Consider the following 11,328-nt stretch of genomic DNA (forward strand, 5'->3'; position numbering starts at 1 on the left):
AACGGAATGCGTCGTGTTCATCGGGAGGCAACGGAACGCGTGGGAGCCAACCGGCTGGGTCGGAACAAAATGCGTGGTCGTGTTCATCAGGAGGGCTTGGATGGAACCGGCGATGGAAACGAGGCCTGGCGTACCACAGAACGGAGGAAACGGACCTCCTACGGTCGAAACGGGGGTCCTGTTGATCGGGAGGGGTGTGGCGTACCGCAAAACAGAGGAAACGGACCTCCTACGGTTGAAACGGGGGTCCTGTTGATCGGGAGGGGTGTGGCGTACCGCAAAACGGACGAAACGGACCTCCTACGGTCGAAACGGGGGTCCTGTTCATTGGGACTAGTATGGCGTACCGCAAAACGGGACTCCACGGGATACTGTTCATCTCCACCGTCGACCTCCTCCAGCCTCCACGGGCTCCTGTTCATCCAGCCTCCACCGCGCGCTACTCCACCGGCTACTGTTCAACCACCCCTCCACCGTCTACTGTTCATCCAGCCCTCCACACCACGGGGTCCTGTTCAACCACCCCTCCACGGGCACCCCTCCACCGTCTACTGTTCATCCAGCACTCCACCACACCACGGGATCCTGTTCATCCAGAGGCAACGCCACCGCTCACTGTTCATCCCAGAGGCAGCATCGATCGGCTTCAGTTAGCAGAAGTAGTGAAGGAATCGCTCGATCGGGTTCAGTTAACAGCCATCGATCGATCGCTCGGGTTCAGTAACGTGTAGCCTGCAGTGCAATCGCTCGGCTTCAGTTAGAGCCCAACGCCTCGCTCGGGTTCAGTTAGAGCCAATGCCTCGCACACACGCGTTTATGTGTACGAGAGAAACGCGCATCGCTCGGCCCCCGACCTCCCACCGTAACTGGGAACTCCCCGAAATTTTCCTCGCCCTCGCTTCTACCACGGTTTTTCCGTCATGGACGGCCCAAAGAATGTCATGCAGCTGCGTCTCCGGCCCGCCCAGGACGAAACGCCCATTTTCTGTCATGATTTTTTGTCATAGAAGTAGGAGCCCACCACATCTATGATGATACCGGGTTTTGTCACAATTATCGTCATAGAAGTGTCATATGTATGACAGAAAAAATTTCGTTCAGCCCAAAATGTCACGGATGTGTCTTTTTTTGTAGTGGTAGCTCGCCCCACACCAACAGAGCGAGCCATCCTTGAGCCCACGGTCCCCAACGCCATCATCCACATGGGGCCAGGGCTCGGGAAGGCACCTCTGTGGTGGCATGCAGATCTTTGTGAAGACATATTCAAGATCAGATGAGGATTAGAAGACGACGATCCTCGACAAGATCCTTGCCGAGGAAGGCCAGCAGACCCCTGGCAAGATCCTTGCCGGGGACGACAGTGCGCCACGGCAAGACCCTTGCCGGGCCACACAGCAAGACCCTTGCCGGGCCGCCCGGCAAGGCCCCCGCCAGGACCACGCCAACCAAGATTCCACCGTCGTTCACATGCAGCTTCCAGCCCAACCAGCTGGGCGGGCACCTGCGTGGAAACATGCAGCTCCCAGGCCAACTCATCGAGCGCCTGCGTGGCGGCATGTAGCTCTTCGTGAAGGCTCCGCCACTGCGCCACCTCAGCTCCCTGCCTGCCTACATGGCACCACGTGCCTCACTGGCCAGGGCACGTGTCAAAGCTAGGAGGAGCGGCGACGGACGGGACGGGCCTCGCCCCCGTCCCCAATAAAGCATGGGGACACCTAAGCTACGCATTAAATGCGTCTTGTCCTATAATACGAGCGATAAGCTCAGGGCACTGTGTGCCTTTCCACCTCCTGTGTGCCACTTTGGCAGCCCCTTCCGACTATAAAAGGAGTCCCATGGCATACTGGAGAAGGATTCAGCTCTTTCAAACCAGGCACTCACCACAGCTAGTTCGAGGGCTCAAGAACTCTCTGAAATACACCCACCAAAGCAGGACTAGGGTTTTACGCATCCTCGCGGCCCGAACCTGGGTAAACAATCCTTGTGCTGTCTACTAGCCCTGCTCTTCTCGCAATCCCGCGCCCCGGCAACCATAGTAGGGATTCTTGTGATCCCATAGGTGTCGTTCCACACCGACAGTCCGTGTACTCGTCGGTTACGGGAAGCAGACACGCCCTCATGTCCAAGATCCGCCTGTACATGTCGTAGCATGCGTATGCGTCCTTGGCCGCATAGGTTATGTAGGCTAGATTCAGAGGTACCTCCCACGTGTTCAGGTCCTTGGTATTGTTGTCTTCTTTCATGTTGGCGTATCAGGGGCCGATGATGGTCTCGGCGAGGTCAACCACGGAGTCCTTCTCCTGCCCGTTCCCGATGATCTTGTATTGCTTCTGGATGTCGACAAGCTTGTTGCACCAGATGGCCGAATCATCGCGTTCTTCCTTCTCTCCACCGTAGCGAAGGTGCAGTCAGCGCTGCCGATGAAACGGGCGAATGCTGCAGAACCTCTGATGGCCCAACAGCAGTGGTAGACGAGAACCTCGTCCCGCACACATACCTGGGCGAAGGTGATTCGTTGGTCCCTATTAGGAGACGAATGGATGGGCACAAGGTCTAGTCCTGCGACCTTGTGCTTTCTCGTCTTGTAGGCACTGCTTGAACTCGGCGAGGCAGAGCTTCACCGAGTCCGGATCGTTGGTGCACATCACATTCAACTTGGTGCAACCATAGGACTGAACGCCGAACTCAAAGGGGAACTCCTTGCTGAAGTCCATATCCAGCAGGCTCACCCCCTCGGATCGCCATTGGAGTCTCTTCAAGTGAACGAGTGGGTTGGCGACGGCAGCAGTTCGTTTTTCAGCTCTTGGGGAACTGGATTCAACACTAAACTGAGTGTGTACAGGCGACAACAGTTACTACCCATCCCTCGTCTTCTGCACGCCCGGCAGAAGATGCACCCTCGGCGCATTCAAATGCCTCCATTAAGAAACCTACTCCGGCCACACGTCGGTTCACGACCAGGTCTGTATTGGTACTGTTATAACAAGAGTTAGTGGTCATTTTACTTAAATTTAATTAGCTTTAGTAGAAATTTATACTTAAAACAAGAAATGCATTGGCTCGTTCTATCAGTGCCACAGGATCAACATGCACAACAATTAGAATTATTATTCTCAGGACGCACACGATCAACACATTTGTCGCACTTTCACACAGATAATACTGCCAAGTTTGAACTGTTTGTTATGGTTGTTGTCCTCTGCATCATCATGCTGTGTTTCCCAGCTTGCAAGATTCAGAATCAACAAATAAGATCCAAATAATAAGTACAACAACAATGCCTACACACCTCATTGATTCCCAGCTTGCAAGATTCATAACCAACAAATAAGATTCAAATAATAAGTACAACAAATATGCCTACACATCTCATTGATTTCCAGCTTGCAAGATTCAGAACCAACCCATTAGAGCCTTTTGATAAAGCGAATATCGGGATTAAATCCATCTTGGCTAGCCGTGTCATACTACCGAAGAACTTGGCGAATGCTCTTGACCGTCACAACATCTGTAGTTGAGTATTACTGTTTGCACAGCATGATAACCCACAAGTATAGGGGATCGCAACAGTTTTTGAGGGTAGAGTATTCAACCCAAATTTATTGATTCGACACAAGGGGAGCCAAAGAATATTCTCAAGTATTAGCAGCTGAGTTGTCAATTCAACCACACCTGGATAACTTAATATCTGCAGCAAAGTATTTAGTAGCAAAGTAATATGGAAGTAATGGTAATGGTAGCAAAAGTAATATTTTTGGGTTTTGTAGTGATTGTAACAGTAGCAACGGAAAAGTAAATAAGCGAAGAACAATATGTGAAAAGCTCGTAGGCATTGGATCGGTGATGGAGAATTATGCCGGATACGGTTCATCGTGTAACAGTCATAACATAGGGTGACACAGAACTAACTCCAATTCATCAATGTAATGTAGGCATGTATTCCGAATATAGTCATACATGCTTATGGAAAAGAACTTGCATGACATCTTTTGTCCTACCCTCCCGTGGTAGTGGGGTCCTAGAGGAAACTAAGGGATATTAAGGCCTCCTTTTAATAGAGTGCCGCACCAAAGCATTAACACATAGTGAATACATGAACTCCTCAAACTACGGTCATCACCGGGAGTGGTCCCGATTATTGTAACTTCGTGGTTGCTGGATCATAACACATAGTAGGTGACTATAGACTTGCAAGATAGGATCAAGAACTCACATATATTCATGAAAACATAATAGGTTCAGATCTGAAATCATGGCACTCGGGCCCTAGTGACAAGCATTAAGCATAGCAAAGTCACAGCAACATCAATCTTAGAACATAGTGGATACTAGGGATTAAACCCTAACAAAACTAACTCGATTACATGATAAATCTCATCCAACCCATCACCGTCCAGCAAGCCTACGATGGAATTACTCATGCACGGCGGTGAGCATCATGAAATTGGTGATGGAGGATGGTTGATGATGACGATGGCGATGGATTCCCCTCTCCGGAGCCCCAAACGGACTCCAGATCAGCCCTCCCGAGAGAGTTTAGGGCTTGGCGGCGGCTCCGTATCGTAAAACGCGATGAATCTTTCTCTCTGATCTTTTTCTCCCCGAACACGAATATATGGAGTTGGAGTTGAGGTCGGTGGAGCAACAGGGGGCCCACGAGGCAGGGGGCGCACCCCACCCTCGTGGACAGGTGGTGGGCCCCCTGGCCTTGATTCTTTCGCCAATATTTTTATTTTTCCAAAAATAAGTTCCATGGAGTTTTAGGTCATTCCGAGAACTTTTGTTTCTGCACATAAATAACACCATGGCAATTCTGCTGAAAACAGCGTCAGTCCGGGTTAGTTCCAATCAAATCATGCAAGTTAGAGTCCAAAACAAGGGATAAAGTGTTTGGAAAAGTAGATACGGCAGAGACGTATCAACTCCCCCAAGCTTAAACCTTTGTTTGTCCTCAAGCAATTCAGTTGACAAACTAAAAGTGATAAAGAAAAACTTTTACAAACTCTATTTGCTCTTGTTGTTGTAAATATGTAAAGCCAACATTCAAGTTTTAGCAAAGATTATGACTAACCATATTCACAATAACACTTAGGTCTCATGTTTACTCATGTCAATGGCATAATCAACTAGCGAGCAATAATAATAAATCTCGGATGACAACACTTTCTCAAAACAATTATGATATGATATAACAAGATGGTATCTCGCTAGCCCTTTCTGGGACTGCAAAACATAAATGCAGAGCACCTTTAAAGATCAAGGACTGACTAAACATTGTAATTCATGGTAAAAGAGATCCAGTCATAGTCATACCCAATATAAATTAATAGTAATGGATGCAAATGACAGTGGTGCTCTCCAGCTGGTGCTTTTTAATAAGAGGGTGATGACTCAACATGAAAGTAAATAGATAGGCCCTTCGCAGAGGGAAGCAGGGATTTGTAGAGGTGCCAGAGCTCGATTTCGAAATAGAGATAAATAAAATTTTGAGCAGCATACTTTCATTGTCAACATAACAACCAAGAGATGGCGATATCTTCCATGCTACACACATTATAGGCGGTTCCCAAACCGAATGGTAAAGTTTATACTCCTCCTCCACCAACAAGCATCAATCCATGGCTTGCTCGAAACAACAAGTGCCTCCAACTAAAAACAGTCCCAGGGGGAGTTTTGTTTGCAATTATTCTGATTTGATTTGCATAAAGCATGGGACTGGGCATCCCGGTGACCAGCCATTTTCTCGTGAGTGAGGAGCGGAGTCCACTCCTCTTGAGAATAACCCGCCTAGCATGGAAGATACAGACATCCCTAGTTGATACATGAGCTATTCGAGCATACAAAACAGAATTTCATTTGAAGGTTTAGAGTTTGGCACATACAAATTTACATGGAACGGCAGGTAGATACCACATATAGGAAGGTGGTGGACTCATACGAAATAACTTTGGGGTTTAAGAGATTGGATGCACAAGCAGTATTCCCGCTTAGTACAAGTGAAGGCTAGAAAAAGACTGCGAAGCGACCAACTAGAGAGCGACAACAGTCATGAACATGCATTAAAATTAATAAACATTAAGTGCAAGCATGAGTAGGAGATAATCCACCATGAACATAAATATCGTGAAGGCTAGGTTGATTTTGTTTCAACTACATGTGTGAACATGTGCCAAGTCGAGTCACTTAAATCATTCAATGGAGGATACCACCCTATCATACCACATCACAACCATTTTAATAGCATGTTGGCATGCAAGGTAAACCATTATAACTCATAGCTAATCAAGCATGGCACGAGCAACTATAATCTCTAATTGTCATTGCAAACATGTTTATTCATAATAGGCTGAATTAGGAACGATGAACTAATCATATTTACAAAAACAAGAGAGGTCGAGTTCATACCAGCTTCTCTCATCTCAATCAGTCCATCATATATCGTCATAATTGCCTTTCACTTGCACGACCGAACGATGTGAATAATAATAATAGTGCACGTGCATTGGACTAAGCTGGAATCTGCGAGCATTCAATAAACAGGAGAAGACAAGGCAATATGGGCTCTTGGTTAAATCAACAATAATGCATATAAGAGCCACTTTAACAATTTCATCATGGTCTTCTTCTATCAACCCCCAAAGAAAAGAAAAGAGATAAAACTATTTACACTGGAAAGCTCCCAACAAGCAAAAGAAGAACAGGAAATCTTTTTGGGTTTCCTTTTAATTATTACTACTACAGCAAGAAAGGTAAACTAGCTAAAAGCTACAACTATTTTTTTTGGTTTTCTTAAGGTTTATTAAACACACAAGAAGAAAGCGTAAAAAGAAAATAAACTAGCATGGATATTACAGTGAAAAAGTATGAGCGCCGACAACTAGCAATGAGTGTGCAAACATAAATGTAATGTCGGTGAGAAATACGTACTCCCCCAAGCTTAGGCTTTTGGCCTAAGTTGGTTTATTGCCATGGATGGCCTAGCGGATATCCAAAGTTGTAGTTGGGGTCGTACTGAGATGCAGCGGCTATTGCATCGTGGGCTGCAGCTTGGGGGCGAGCTGCCATCGTCCTCCTTTCGTACTCATTTGCCTCCTCTCTGGTTATAAAATGTCTCCCTTTTGCCTGAAAGTCAAAGAGAGCAGGAGCTGGGAGAACAATATTGACAGCGTGACGCCTGTCAAAGATTAGTCAGTACTGGAGAGGTGGTTCATTCCTCTCGACAAACTGATGGTGAACCATAGCATTAAAGTCTAGATAAGTAGGAGGCAATTCAATATCATCATCACGTATGGTTACACCAAGAAAATCAGCTAAGCGGGTTGCATTAGTTCCACTAAAGAAATCTCCATTAAATATATTGTGATGCAACCTACGCGCAACAATGGCTCCCAAATTACAAGATTTGTCTCCTAACACAGCACTCCCGAGAACACTGAGGCCAGGGACACACATATGACATGCTTCATCTTTACCATTTATGCACCTACCTATGAAGAGAGCAAAATAATGTATAGCAGGAAAATAATTGCTCCCTATGGTAGCTTGTGCTATATCTCTAGATTCCCCCACAGTTATACTAGCAAGAAAATCTCTAAATTCAGATTTGCAAGGTTCACTAGCACTACCCCATTGTGGAAGTTTGTAAGCAGTGGTAAAATCCTCTAAGTCCATAGTATAAGAATTTTCATAAAGATCAAACAGGACAGTTTGAGAATTGCATGAAGATGAAATTCAAACCTCCTCACAAAGGAACTAGTGAGATAGTGGTACTGACGGCATTTTTCTGCCTCGAAGCTCACAAGATCGGCGTTACGCAAATATGCGTTAAATTCTTCCTTAATTCCTGCTCGATCCATGAAGTCCTCTAAAGGCCATTCACAAGGCCGCACTGGAGTGTTCCTTGGTGGCTCATCATCAGCATCACGCATTGCGAGCCTGGGTCCTTGCTTCCTTGAAGGGCCACCTTGGTACATTTTCCCAAACATATTTCTTCCTCTGAAAAATTTCTGAATTTTTTAGTAACTTCGAAATAAAAGTGAACCAAGCTCAACAAAATTGATAGCAACTGCTCCTACAAGTGCCTAGAGCCTATATCATGCATTAGAACTACTTGGAACCATATAAATTTGACATGCAAGCTCAAGAACATGGTCACCTAGGCAGCACAAATTTGCAATGAATAAAGCACTAGAACAAAAACTAATTGGACCAATGGAGGAGTCACATACCAAGGAACAATCCCCCCAAGTAGTTTTGTGAGAGGTGCTTTGAGTAAGGAGATTGAAAATCGCAGCAAAATGATCTAGAACTCGTGCTTGAGCTGGATGGTGATTTTTTTGGGAGGAAGAAGAAGTGTGTGGGTGCAGGAATAAGTGGAGGGGAGCCACCATGGGCCCACGAGGCAGGGGGCGTGCCCTGGACCCTCGTGGCCAGGTGCTTGCTCCCCCTGCTGTGTTCTCAGTGCCAGATATTCTCAAATATTCCAGAAAAAATCATATTTCAATTTCAGGGCATTTGGAGAACTTTTATTTTTGGGGTATTTTTATATTGCACGGATAATTCAGAAAACAGACAGAAAAATACTATTTTTACTTTATTTCAACTAAATAACAGAAAGTAGAGAGAGGGTACAGAAGGTTGTGCCTTCTAACTTCATCCATCTCATGCTCATCAAAAGGAATCCACTAACAAGGTTGATCAAGTCTTGTTAACAAACTCATTTCGAGTAACATGAAACCGGAGAAATTTCGAATAACACTATGTTACCTCAACGGGGATATGCACATCCCCAATAATAATAATATTATATTTCTTCTTGATAGTAGGTAGAGGAAATTCAAAACCTCCAAAAATAATCGATGTAATTTTTCAAATAGAGTTGATACTGTGGACTTGAGGTTGTTTCCTCGGGAAGTGTACCGTATTCTCATTACCATTAACATGAAAAGTGACATTGCCTTTGTTGCAATCAATAACAGCCCCTGCAGTGTTCAAAAAAGGTCTTCCAAGAATAATAGACATACTATCGTCCTCGGGAATATCAAGAATAACAAAGTCCGTTAAAATAGTAACGTTTGCAACCACAATAGGCACATCCTCACAAATACCGACAGGTATAGCAGTTGATTTATCAGCCATTTGCAAAGATATTTCAGTAGGTGTCAACTTATTCAAATCAAGTCTACGATATAAAGAGAGAGGCATAACACTAACACCGGCTCCAAGATCACATAAAGCAGTTTTAACATAGTTTCTTTTAATGGAGCATGGTATAGTGGGTACTCCTGGATCTCCAAGTTTCTTTGGTATTCCACCCGTAAAAGTGTAATTAGCAAGCATGGTGGAAATTTTAGCTTCCAGTATCTTTCTTTTATTAGTAACAATTTCTTTCATATATTTAGCATAAGGATTCATTTTGAGCATATCAGTTAATCGCATACGCAAAAAGATAGGTCTAATCATTTCAGCAAAGCGCTCAAAATCCTCATCATCCCTTTTCTTGGATGGTTTGGGAGGAAAAGGCATGGGTTTCTGAACCCATGGTTCTCTTTCTTTACCGTGTTTCCTAGCAACAAAGTCTCTCTTATCATAACGTTGATTCTTTGATTGTGGATTATCAAGATCAACAACAGGTTCAATTTCTACATCATTATCATTACTAGGTTGAGCATCATCATGAACATTATCATTAACATTTTTGTTAGGTTCATGTTCATTACCAGATTGTGTTTCAGCATCAGAAATATAAATATCATTGGGATTCTCAGGTGGTTCAGCAATAGGTTCACTGGAAGCATGCAAAGTCCTATCATTTTTCTTTTTCTTCCTTTTAGAAGGACTTGGTGTATCTATATTATTTCTTTGAGAATCTTGCTCAATTCTCTTAGGGTGGCCTTCAGGATACAAAGGTTCCTGAGTCATTTTACCAGTTCTAGTAGCCACTCTGACAGCATAGTCATTATTCTTATTGGTCAATTCACTGAGCAAATCATTCTGAGCTTTAAGTACTTGTTCTACTTGAGTGGTAACCATAGATGCATGTTTACTAATGAGTTTAAGTTCACCTTTAACTCTAGACATATAATCACCCAAGTGTTCAAGCGTATCGGAATTATATTTCAATTGTCTACCAATATAAGCATTGAAATTTTCTTGTTTAACAATAAAATTGTCAAACTCATCTAAGCATTGTCTAGCAGACTTATAACAAGGAATATCACCTTCATCAAATCTATAGAGAGAATTTACCTTTACCACCTGTGTCGGGTTATCAAGACCATGAGTTTCTTTAATAGGTGATGGATTAAGCTCATATATTTCTTCAACAGGCGGTAAATTAAGACAATGTATTTCTTCAATAGGAGGTAAATTCTTAACATCTTCAGCTTTAATACCTTTTTCTTTCATAGATTTCTTTGCCTCTTGCATATCTTCAGGACTGAGAAATAGAACACCCCTCTTCTTCGGAGTTGGTTTAGGAATAGGCTCAGGAGTTGGCTCAGGAGCTGGCTCAGGAAGTGTGCAATTATTTTCATTTGTCAACATATTATTCAATAAAATTTCAGCTTCATCCGGTGTTCTTTCCCTGAAAACAGAACCAACACAACTATCCAGGTAATCTCTGGAAGCATCGGTTAGTCCATTATAAAAGATATCAAGTATTTCATTTTTCTTAAGAGGATGATCAGGCAAAGCATTAAGTACTTGGAGAAGCCTCCCCCAAGCTTGTGGGAGACTCTCTTCTTCAAGTTGGAAAAAATTATATATTTCCCTTAAGGCAGCTTGTTTCTTATGAGCAGGGAAATATTTAGCAGAGAAGTAATAAATCATATCCTGGGGACTACGCACACAACCAGGATCAAGAGAGTTAAACCATATCTTAGCATCACCCTTTAATGAGAACGGAAATATTTTAAGGATGTAAAAGTAGCGAGTTCTCTCATCATTAGTGAACAGGGTGACTATATCATTTAATTTAGGGATAATTAGATTTATGCCCCTAGTTGTGTCCCACTCGTCTGTTTTACCCCTAATTCCTAAAAGTCACTGGTTCTGTCCAAGTCACTTTGCTCCTATTATGCTTTTGCCCTTTGACCGTTTGACCATGAGTTTGAAAACTTCATAACTAATTCATACTAAATCAGAAAAATGCAAATAAGATACCAAAATGTTCAGAAAAACATCACCTATATGCCAGTGTCATTTGCATTCATGAAAAAAGTGTTGGAAAGTGCCCATCCGAGTTTTAGCTCTTATGCTACCACCATGAATAGTAAAATCTAAAAAAGTTCAAAAAAATTAAAAAAAATTTGGTGGCAAAGAATGATA

Source organism: Triticum aestivum, chromosome 6D (assembly GCF_018294505.1).
Source record: "Triticum aestivum cultivar Chinese Spring chromosome 6D, IWGSC CS RefSeq v2.1, whole genome shotgun sequence".
Classification (NCBI taxonomy): domain Eukaryota; kingdom Viridiplantae; phylum Streptophyta; class Magnoliopsida; order Poales; family Poaceae; genus Triticum; species Triticum aestivum.